Raw genomic sequence first — 12,661 nt, 5'->3', positions numbered from 1 at the left:
CTGTTGCTGTAATTGACCGAAGTACTAATTCGCTATTGACAAAATAGCTAATTGAGCCATTATCACATGTATTGACCAAGGTTTCTGAAGCCTATTTCCTTCAGATTGGCTTGCAGCTTCGTTCTAATGGTGGGTTAACAGAATTTCCCAACCCGAATCACAATAAAAAAAATAATCGCGACATCAAGACAAGACTAACCATTCAATTTCGGTTTAAATATCGTATGCCCTATTCTGAATCCCCATAAAATCACAACTTATTTTTCCGTTAGAAAAACGTGCCATACACTTCCAAAGGGAGGATCCCCGTTGTTATAAGTTCGGTTGATCACGACAATCTTCTGACGTAAAGAAAAAATGTTTTTTGCAGGCATTGAAGATCGGGCACAACTGTATGGAACACTGCTTAAACAAGATTGACTATGTAGCACGATAGTTTTATTTCAAATCCGGTATAAAAGTCAGTACAAAATCAAGTTCTAGGTTCAATCATTGTCACTTCGTGGGGCAAATGCGTTGGGTAAGGTTTAACACATCCAACCATCGAGGTTCTGCTGTATTTTCTTTGTCTATCTCTATCCAATCCGTTTAAAAAAGTTCGATATGAGTAAAATTAAATCTTTCACATTGTCTGTAATGAAGCAATAAAAGTAGTGTGTTGGTATTTTAAAACTGAGAAGAATTTGTTTTCTGTTTGTAATAGTTTGCTGTCCACACACTGCTAGCTTTCCCTTACCGATCCCTGTTATGTTTCCTGCTGGTTGAAGAACAATCTAAGGCAATACCGCTCCGTTTGTGTGCAAGGCAGCGAAAAGCCATTAAGATTTTACTTATGGTGAAAATATGCTTCAAATCGCGTTTTTTGTCCGTCTGCCTCAACCGATCGGTGACCTACGGTGACTTTTCTGCTCTACCTGGTTTTTTCTTCAAGCTACCGGGCTAACGGACATGATGGCGGCCAACAGCTTCAATCTCAGCATAACCGTAAAGCCTGACAATCAGCAAAGCCTCACTGCAAGGGGGCGGGGCTCGTTCTCACGCAATAGTCAACTGTTCGGCGGATCTTACAAGTCACAGAAGACGACCGCTTTTTATGACAACGGATGAGAACGACCAGGTAGATGTTCGATAGAACCTTTTACACTTGAGGAAAAAAGTCTCATTTCACAAAAGGACGTAGTGCTGCATTTGTAAGTGTTGGCGGTCGATTGGCGTGACCATCAAAATCATCTCTTCGTTATCTCCCGAGCTGGAAGAGTGTGTTATTAAAGGGAAGAAAGATCCGCTAGTTGCGGCGAGAATGTTATGATTACATGTTATATTCTGTTCAAAGGCGTCTTTTTTCTGTCTATGAGAAAGTTATCCTCTGAGAATAATGAGCAAGTGCAAGTTCCTGGCAGCTTTTCTACTCACGGACTGATGTATGCTGTCGATAGGCTGCCCACATTTTAGGAAGAATTTGTTTTGGAATTTTCAAACCAGCAAACAGCAAGCTCAACAAGAACAACTGTTTTTCCCAAAACTCAAACCATAAGCTTAAAAGGCACGGTGCGATACAACTTTTAACAGAAATGCATACTTAAAACCAATCAATCAATTTTTTAAAAAAGGTTCAATAAAATAAACAATCCAACTGTTTCTCAGCAGTATCATTATGTCAAAGCACATTGTCCGCTAGAAAACGCGGCGTTTAATTGTAAACAAACTTAGTAGCAAAACGTACACAATCATGACTTGTAGCCACATTTTAATAAGCTGTTATAATTATCTAAACAATAACGCCTAACAAAAGCATAAACATAAGCCTACGAACGGAAGCGGCTCTTTTTTATTTGACTGTGAAGATAGCCCGATTAAATATCGCGTTTTTTTTTACGCTGGTCATTACAAAATAAGCGTTAGTACTGTTCCGATGGAAGTATTTTTTACACAAACCATGCCATTTCATTCCATTCACGGGACAAATGTTTGAACCCGCAAACGAAGGAATAAAAGGTGTGTGGTTTTGTTTAGGGACGTTGATAAAGGACGATTGATAGTCAGTTTATGGGAAAAATACACCTGACCGATAGTCATGTATCCGATAGACCTTGAATAGTAGAACTTAGAAAGAAACCCCATACAGCGTTTTACAGCTCACCTAGCAATCGGGGCAGTGTATGTAGAACATCAAGAATGATAGCCTACTGCAGAGTATTTGATGTAGAATAGCAAAACCCACAAGTGGCAACACAAACGGGTTAGTAGAAAAATCATCACTTTCTAGGATCTACCAGAATGAAAGTTGTCGCGTGGATGTTTGTAGTAGGCACGACCAGTCGAGGGGTGCAGGTAAAAGTAGGGGAAATCGCTTTCCGGTCGAAAACAAACTTTTGCGAGGATTTTGTGATTCGCGCTCGTTTTCTGATGCGGAAAAGCATCACTACCTAGTAGGTTTGAATGTAAACAATCAAACAGCCGAAGAATCAACTGTTTGGGGTCATCCGTTTTCCAGAAACGTAATTTAGAAATCGTGCTTATACTTTATGGGACACACTTTAGTTTTGAATTAAAAAATGCAGAACAGGTTTTGAAACACTACACATTAATTTTCCCGTTCGATCACAATTTTACCCAATCTGTACTTGCATCCTATTCGGCTGCTACCATGTGAGAGACTAACCACCAATTCAACTGTCTTCAACGCCAAAATTCTTCATACCTGAACGTTCGAATTGAAATTCTAAAATAAAAAATACACGTTCTTCAAAAAAAAGATATCTATGGAAAAGATAGAACGGGCCGATTTGCCATCATAAACTGCCCGCAAAGTTGGTGCAAAAGGAATGCAAAATACGTAAATAAAATAGAAATGGTTTCTCAAGAAGAATTGTTACTGAGCGGTCGAGGAAAAAGGAAATATGTCCTTTTCTTTTGAAAACTTGTTCGAGTCAAACTTCTGTCTGACGGTTTTCTTGCAACCTCAATAACAACTCTAATAGGACGTTAAAAATAAGCACTCTTTGTCATTTACTCTCGGTTGCAACCCGTTTTTTGTTGCCAGGTTTCGATTGTTGAAATTATCAACAAAAAATAAAACCAATGAATGTAGTTGATTGAGTTTTGCATTTGTTTAGTATCATTTTTGGATGGCATTTCTATTCATAGCTTCAAAAAGTACTTTTACACGAAACGGGACTTAACAAATCAACAAAAAAATATGAAACATTTGTTGTAGTGACACAATTTTGGTGAAAAAATAGTAGGACATGGATAATCGCTACAACATGAAAAAATACGACCTGTAAACTTATGACGCTAGTACCATTTTCAAACACGACCGAATTGAGTCGACTGAAAGCAAATGCTTTAGAATACCCTTTTCTGTGCCAAAACAAGCAAGCAAAGACAAACTGATAAAGGTTCTTTTAAATAATAATGATTGAGTGGTCAAAACATTTGCTATTTAACGTGCTCTGGCTAGTTATGGTGTGCAGAAAAGAAATGTTGCGAACGATATCCATAACTAATTGAATCTATTTTGTGATTTAGGTGTATAACGTTTTGTTTTGAGACATCGCATCTTTTCCACATGGACGACTGGTCACGCTGAGGACATTATTAATAGTTGTCCCTCCCTTCTATGAAATCACCAGCTCTAATAAACCCTCAGGAATCAGCATAACACATAGAATTACTACGGGGTCCAGTCTGAACGCTAAACTTAAGAATTAAGCGCATCTTCATGGAATCATTAAAAGATTTATAGAATGTGCTATCAAAATGCGCATAATGCAAGATGATCGCTGATATGATACATGTGAAAATACGGGACATCCTTAATTTGTTGATCTCATGCAAAAAAATGATCGTGTAATTGGTGCTGGTAACAATTCGAATGGGTAAGTCATATGAGCTTTTCTTCGTTCGTCTTGCCATTATGAGGATAGAAACATGCAAAATGGAAAGAAAAACTGAAAACGTTGTGTTGAATGAAGTATTCTAAATGTTAATTGAAAACTTGGAGCAATCGTTTCAATAGATCTGTTGAGAGCCAAAATATTCGAAATTAATGTATCCGCGCATTTATGTTTGCCAGTTTATCTTCACATTTTGACCTGAAGTCTAAACACGACGTTACGTCTTTAGATTTTTTTCTCTCTGCTGCTATTGAAGTTTTAAAGAGCATTGAAACTTGAAATCAGTTAATCGTGCTGTGCGAAAGCAACGTTAACATAGTACAGCCTAGCAATGAGTTACATGAATAAACAATAAACAACAAAAGTATGAAGCACTCATTATGCAGATTTCCATTACAAAAGTGCTCAAAATTGCGCCCATCCCTATCTTCGTTGGGCTATATTTTTATTTTCAAAAGAGTTCTGCTTTAACAATAACGTTGTTGTAAAATCTCAACGTTAAAGCTAGAGAAATAGATGTTTTCGAAAAAGTTTGAAACTATGCCGATTTACCTAGTTAGAAACAAAAGCTAATTCATACCTATTTTGAAACGATTGCTTATCTGCTGCATTACCCGTATTTGTCTTTGCAAATGTTTTAACCAAAGAATGTTTATCTCCAGCCTGAGGTCTTGTATTTGTATAAATAAAATTAGCTTCTTTTGATATTATTTTGCTCAATGATGAACCTTCGATGAACGCCATATTTCTAATCTGATACTTATTATCTTCTTTCCTCCTTTGCGGTAGTGTTTGTTTTTCAATGGTGCAAATTTCCTGCTCCTTCTGGCTTCGTTGCGCGGAAAGGTCGCTTATGTATCGCCTTTTGGTCGCTATCAGTTGCGCTGTTCGCGTTGCTGTTTTGACTTCCGCCTTAAAAACCGCTACCCTATGGCATGTCGAACGAATCGTTTTCGGAATCAATACGGTAGCGCTCCCCCTGGGAGTTGGACATGGATTTCGATCCTTCGGCACCCAGGTCAGGACGTCCATACGTCGGTTATAGACTGCTAGAGACATCACTGCTTGACATGATCTTGTGTAATTCGGACGCTGTATTCCGTTCACTCTGTTCCGTTTCCTGGTAAAAATTGGAATCCGACAGTCGGCTACCATCAGCTTTCGCGGACAACCGGCTGTTTTCGTCGATTTGTATGTTTTTTCTCTTTTCCAGATTGTCTTCTCCGTCGGAATCGAACACTCCATCGCCGAAGCTATAGTGCTTGCCCATTTGCTAATTGTGACACCTCTTTTACGTGTCCTTTGTTTGGCTCTTCTTCGTGGCTTAATTTTTCGTTCCCGTGCCAAAGGATAGTTCATTTGGATCTTTGTCGTTTTGATGAGCTTCCACTTGACGTTCATCGCATTTCTTTACACCCGCAGCAATCTTTTTATCTCTTTGTTTTTTGCATAGGTTTTTGCTCGGTGGTGTTATTTCATGCGGAAAACGTACTTGTTATTAACTTTGTTTGGATCTGTTTTCGCAGTTGTTGTCGGCGATCCCTCCACAAATTCGGTGATCTTCAGATGGAACGATTGTTAAAAAGTTTGTATTTTTCGAATTAAAAACGATCAATGCTTACCATTTCGAAAATGTCGGCAGTTTTTTCAACGTTCGTCGAATCATCCATTTTCAGCGATTCTTTGCAATGAATGGTCGAACCGGATTTATTAATGACGAAGATTCTTGTGTTAACGGAAAAACAGTCGTATCTTCATGTTATTTGCACCATTTTGAATTGCCTCACAAAGGGCAGCCAAAGGTTCATGGTGTTCGAAGAGCGGTTCTATTGATCTGTATGGGGTATACCACTAAAATGAAGAACGCACAAAAGCTGGAAGCATCATCCTTAAAAAAAAACATACCATAAAACATCTTCCTTGGCTTCCGTTTGAGTTCGTTTATCCGGGATTGTATCAAAATTTTGTGCGATTAATCAACTCGACAAGTGACAGCAAATTACAATACTGAACAAAGGCTGGCCCTGGGTTACGTTACCAAAAGGGACTTGGACAGCGACGAAAACCGAGGCTAGCGGACTACAGTTCTCACGTTTATAAAACCTACTCCAAACTTGACTGACACAAAACAAACGTTTGATGTGATCATTATTCTCGTCTGAATTTTTAGTGGTTGACAAGAAGGTTTTCCTCAAACTCAAACAAAGTTTGTGTACTTAATCATCAAATTTATGGCCATCAATCGTTTTATATTCCATTCTACTTCTTTGGTTTCCATGCCTTGTAGGTTTACAATGATACATTCAGGGCTTCAATTGGACGATATTTTTTGTTCAACAAAGTAGTCTGACGCAGAAAACCTTTACAACTTGTTTATGAGTCCATGTTCGGATCTCCTGTCATACAAAATGCATTGAACCATATGAGTAAAGAACAAAGCACGCTACTATAAACCAGCTTCGAACGATTTGTCAAACGACGAAAACCAAAGCCAGCCGGTACCTACAAATTGCCAACAAGGAAAACGTGGAACATGTCAAAATTTGTATCAATAAATCCAAACAGGATATGCAACGAAAGCTACCACCGGTGAACAGCCAAACCGCTCCAAAGCCTTTCAAAAGATGTTATGGTTATTGTGAAAATTGTCTTGCAAAGACCTTTCATTTGAGGGGTCTGTTGCTGTAATTGACCGAAGTACTAATTCGCTATTGACAAAATAGCTAATTGAGCCATTATCACATGTATTGACCAAGGTTTCTGAAGCCTATTTCCTTCAGATTGGCTTGCAGCTTCGTTCTAATGGTGGGTTAACAGAATTTCCCAACCCGAATCACAATAAAAAAAATAATCGCGACATCAAGACAAGACTAACCATTCAATTTCGGTTTAAATATCGTATGCCCTATTCTGAATCCCCATAAAATCACAACTTATTTTTCCGTTAGAAAAACGTGCCATACACTTCCAAAGGGAGGATCCCCGTTGTTATAAGTTCGGTTGATCACGACAATCTTCTGACGTAAAGAAAAAATGTTTTTTGCAGGCATTGAAGATCGGGCACAACTGTATGGAACACTGCTTAAACAAGATTGACTATGTAGCACGATAGTTTTATTTCAAATCCGGTATAAAAGTCAGTACAAAATCAAGTTCTAGGTTCAATCATTGTCACTTCGTGGGGCAAATGCGTTGGGTAAGGTTTAACACACCCAACCATCGAGGTTCTGCTGTATTTTCTTTGTCTATCTCTATCCAATCCGTTTAAAAAAGTTCGATATGAGTAAAATTAAATCTTTCGCATTGTCTGTAATGAAGCAATAAAAGTAGTGTGTTGGTATTTTAAAACTGAGAAGAATTTGTTTTCTGTTTGTAATAGTTTGCTGTCCACACACTGCTAGCTTTCCCTTACCGATCCCTGTTATGTTTCCTGCTGGTTGAAGAACAATCTAAGGCAATACCGCTCCGTTTGTGTGCAAGGCAGCGAAAAGCCATTAAGATTTTACTTATGGTGAAAATATGCTTCAAATCGCGTTTTTTGTCCGTCTGCCTCAACCGATCGGTGACCTACGGTGACTTTTCTGCTCTACCTGGTTTTTTCTTCAAGCTACCGGGCTAACGGACATGATGGCGGCCAACAGCTTCAATCTCAGCATAACCGTAAAGCCTGACAATCAGCAAAGCCTCACTGCAAGGGGGCGGGGCTCGTTCTCACGCAATAGTCAACTGTTCGGCGGATCTTACAAGTCACAGAAGACGACCGCTTTTTATGACAACGGATGAGAACGACCAGGTAGATGTTCGATAGAACCTTTTACACTTGAGGAAAAAAGTCTCATTTCACAAAAGGACGTAGTGCTGCATTTGTAAGTGTTGGCGGTCGATTGGCGTGACCATCAAAATCATCTCTTCGTTATCTCCCGAGCTGGAAGAGTGTGTTATTAAAGGGAAGAAAGATCCGCTAGTTGCGGCGAGAATGTTATGATTCCATGTTATATTCTGTTCAAAGGCGTCTTTTTTCTGTCTATGAGAAAGTTATCCTCTGAGAATAATGAGCAAGTGCAAGTTCCTGGCAGCTTTTCTACTCACGGACTGATGTATGCTGTCGATAGGCTGCCCACATTTTAGGAAGAATTTGTTTTGGAATTTTCAAACCAGCAAACAGCAAGCTCAACAAGAACAACTGTTTTTCCCAAAACTCAAACCATAAGCTTAAAAGGCACGGTGCGATACAACTTTTAACAGAAATGCATACTTAAAACCAATCAATCAATTTTTTAAAAAAGGTTCAATAAAATAAACAATCCAACTGTTTCTCAGCAGTATCATTATGTCAAAGCACATTGTCCGCTAGAAAACGCGGCGTTTAATTGTAAACAAACTTAGTAGCAAAACGTACACAATCATGACTTGTAGCCACATTTTAATAAGCTGTTATAATTATCTAAACAATAACGCCTAACAAAAGCATAAACATAAGCCTACGAACGGAAGCGGCTCTTTTTTATTTGACTGTGAAGATAGCCCGATTAAATATCGCGTTTTTTTTACGCTGGTCATTACAAAATAAGCGTTAGTACTGTTCCGATGGAAGTATTTTTTACACAAACCATGCCATTTCATTCCATTCACGGGACAAATGTTTGAACCCGCAAACGAAGGAATAAAAGGTGTGTGGTTTTGTTTAGGGACGTTGATAAAGGACGATTGATAGTCAGTTTATGGGAAAAATACACCTGACCGATAGTCATGTATCCGATAGACCTTGAATAGTAGAACTTAGAAAGAAACCCCATACAGCGTTTTACAGCTCACCTAGCAATCGGGGCAGTGTATGTAGAACATCAAGAATGATAGCCTACTGCAGAGTATTTGATGTAGAATAGCAAAACCCACAAGTGGCAACACAAACGGGTTAGTAGAAAAATCATCACTTTCTAGGATCTACCAGAATGAAAGTTGTCGCGTGGATGTTTGTAGTAGGCACGACCAGTCGAGGGGTGCAGGTAAAAGTAGGGGAAATCGCTTTCCGGTCGAAAACAAACTTTTGCGAGGATTTTGTGATTCGCGCTCGTTTTCTGATGCGGAAAAGCATCACTACCTAGTAGGTTTGAATGTAAACAATCAAACAGCCGAAGAATCAACTGTTTGGGGTCATCCGTTTTCCAGAAACGTAATTTAGAAATCGTGCTTATACTTTATGGGACACACTTTAGTTTTGAATTAAAAAATGCAGAACAGGTTTTGAAACACTACACATTAATTTTCCCGTTCGATCACAATTTTACCCAATCTGTACTTGCATCCTATTCGGCTGCTACCATGTGAGAGACTAACCACCAATTCAACTGTCTTCAACGCCAAAATTCTTCATACCTGAACGTTCGAATTGAAATTCTAAAATAAAAAATACACGTTCTTCAAAAAAAAGATATCTATGGAAAAGATAGAACGGGCCGATTTGCCATCATAAACTGCCCGCAAAGTTGGTGCAAAAGGAATGCAAAATACGTAAATAAAATAGAAATGGTTTCTCAAGAAGAATTGTTACTGAGCGGTCGAGGAAAAAGGAAATATGTCCTTTTCTTTTGAAAACTTGTTCGAGTCAAACTCCTGTCTGACGGTTTTCTTGCAACCTCAATAACAACTCTAATAGGACGTTAAAAATAAGCACTCTTTGTCATTTACTCTCGGTTGCAACCCGTTTTTTGTTGCCAGGTTTCGATTGTTGAAATTATCAACAAAAAATAAAACCAATGAATGTAGTTGATTGAGTTTTGCATTTGTTTAGTATCATTTTTGGATGGCATTTCTATTCATAGCTTCAAAAAGAACTTTTACACGAAACGGGACTTAACAAATCAACAAAAAAATATGAAACATTTGTTGTAGTGACACAATTTTGGTGAAAAAATAGTAGGACATGGATAATCGCTACAACATGAAAAAATACGACCTGTAAACTTATGACGCTAGTACCATTTTCAAACACGACCGAATTGAGTCGACTGAAAGCAAATGCTTTAGAATACCCTTTTCTGTGCCAAAACAAGCAAGCAAAGACAAACTGATAAAGGTTCTTTTAAATAATAATGATTGAGTGGTCAAAACATTTGCTATTTAACGTGCTCTGGCTAGTTATGGTGTGCAGAAAAGAAATGTTGCGAACGATATCCATAACTAATTGAATCTATTTTGTGATTTAGGTGTATAACGTTTTGTTTTGAGACATCGCATCTTTTCCACATGGACGACTGGTCACGCTGAGGACATTATTAATAGTTGTCCCTCCCTTCTATGAAATCACCAGCTCTAATAAACCCTCAGGAATCAGCATAACACATAGAATTACTACGGGGTCCAGTCTGAACGCTAAACTTAAGAATTAAGCGCATCTTCATGGAATCATTAAAAGATTTATAGAATGTGCTATCAAAATGCGCATAATGCAAGATGATCGCTGATATGATACATGTGAAAATACGGGACATCCTTAATTTGTTGATCTCATGCAAAAAAATGATCGTGTAATTGGTGCTGGTAACAATTCGAATGGGTAAGTCATATGAGCTTTTCTTCGTTCGTCTTGCCATTATGAGGATAGAAACATGCAAAATGGAAAGAAAAACTGAAAACGTTGTGTTGAATGAAGTATTCTAAATGTTAATTGAAAACTTGGAGCAATCGTTTCAATAGATCTGTTGAGAGCCAAAATATTCGAAATTAATGTATCCGCGCATTTATGTTTGCCAGTTTATCTTCACATTTTGACCTGAAGTCTAAACACGACATTACGTCTTTAGATTTTTTTCTCTCTGCTGCTATTGAAGTTTTAAAGAGCATTGAAACTTGAAATCAGTTAATCGTGCTGTGCGAAAGCAACGTTAACATAGTACAGCCTAGCAATGAGTTACATGAATAAACAATAAACAACAAAAGTATGAAGCACTCATTATGCAGATTTCCATTACAAAAGTGCTCAAAATTGCGCCCATCCCTATCTTCGTTGGGCTATATTTTTATTTTCAAAAGAGTTCTGCTTTAACAATAACGTTGTTGTAAAATCTCAACGTTAAAGCTAGAGAAATAGATGTTTTCGAAAAAGTTTGAAACTATGCCGATTTACCTAGTTAGAAACAAAAGCTAATTCATACCTATTTTGAAACGATTGCTTATCTGCTGCATTACCCGTATTTGTCTTTGCAAATGTTTTAACCAAAGAATGTTTATCTCCAGCCTGAGGTCTTGTATTTGTATAAATAAAATTAGCTTCTTTTGATATTATTTTGCTCAATGATGAACCTTCGATGAACGCCATATTTCTAATCTGATACTTATTATCTTCTTTCCTCCTTTGCGGTAGTGTTTGTTTTTCAATGGTGCAAATTTCCTGCTCCTTCTGGCTTCGTTGCGCGGAAAGGTCGCTTATGTATCGCCTTTTGGTCGCTATCAGTTGCGCTGTTCGCGTTGCTGTTTTGACTTCCGCCTTAAAAACCGCTACCCTATGGCATGTCGAACGAATCGTTTTCGGAATCAATACGGTAGCGCTCCCCCTGGGAGTTGGACATGGATTTCGATCCTTCGGCACCCAGGTCAGGACGTCCATACGTCGGATATAGACTGCTAGAGACATCACTGCTTGACATGATCTTGTGTAATTCGGACGCTGTATTCCGTTCACTCTGTTCCGTTTCCTGGTAAAAATTGGAATCCGACAGTCGGCTACCATCAGCTTTCGCGGACAACCGGCTGTTTTCGTCGATTTGTATGTTTTTTCTCTTTTCCAGATTGTCTTCTCCGTCGGAATCGAACACTCCATCGCCGAAGCTATAGTGCTTGCCCATTTGCTAATTGTGACACCTCTTTTACGTGTCCTTTGTTTGGCTCTTCTTCGTGGCTTAATTTTTCGTTCCCGTGCCAAAGGATAGTTCATTTGGATCTTTGTCGTTTTGATGAGCTTCCACTTGACGTTCATCGCATTTCTTTACACCCGCAGCAATCTTTTTATCTCTTTGTTTTTTGCATAGGTTTTTGCTCGGTGGTGTTATTTCATGCGGAAAACGTACTTGTTATTAACTTTGTTTGGATCTGTTTTCGCAGTTGTTGTCGGCGATCCCTCCACAAATTCGGTGATCTTCAGATGGAACGATTGTTAAAAAGTTTGTATTTTTCGAATTAAAAACGATCAATGCTTACCATTTCGAAAATGTCGGCAGTTTTTTCAACGTTCGTCGAATCATCCATTTTCAGCGATTCTTTGCAATGAATGGTCGAACCGGATTTATTAATGACGAAGATTCTTGTGTTAACGGAAAAACAGTCGTATCTTCATGTTATTTGCACCATTTTGAATTGCCTCACAAAGGGCAGCCAAAGGTTCATGGTGTTCGAAGAGCGGTTCTATTGATCTGTATGGGGTATACGTCACCAAAAGGGACTTGGACAGCGACGAAAACCGAGGCTAGCGGACTACAGTTCTCACGTTTATAAAACCTACTCCAAACTTGACTGACACAAAACAAACGTTTGATGTGATCATTATTCTCGTCTGAATTTTTAGTGGTTGACAAGAAGGTTTTCCTCAAACTCAAACAAAGTTTGTGTACTTAATCATCAAATTTATGGCCATCAATCGTTTTATATTCCATTCTACTTCTTTGGTTTCCATGCCTTGTAGGTTTACAATGATACATTCAGGGCTTCAATTGGACGATATTTTTTGTTCAACAAAGTAGTCTGACGCAGAAAACCTTTACAACTTG

The 12,661-nt window shown here is 38.5% G+C and overlaps 1 pseudogene; it reads right to left on the bottom strand.

Annotated features, from left to right (window-relative positions):
• Positions 1-62: 62 nt before the first annotated feature.
• LOC131270438 (uncharacterized) lies at positions 63-12,438 on the bottom strand (annotated as a pseudogene).
• Positions 12,439-12,661: the final 223 nt, after the last annotated feature.

Source organism: Anopheles coustani (genome assembly GCF_943734705.1).
Source record: "Anopheles coustani chromosome X unlocalized genomic scaffold, idAnoCousDA_361_x.2 X_unloc_3, whole genome shotgun sequence".
NCBI classification, from domain to species: domain Eukaryota; kingdom Metazoa; phylum Arthropoda; class Insecta; order Diptera; family Culicidae; genus Anopheles; species Anopheles coustani.
The sequence above is the reverse complement of the archived record's forward strand: the minus strand, read 5'-3'. Positions and strand labels throughout refer to the sequence as shown.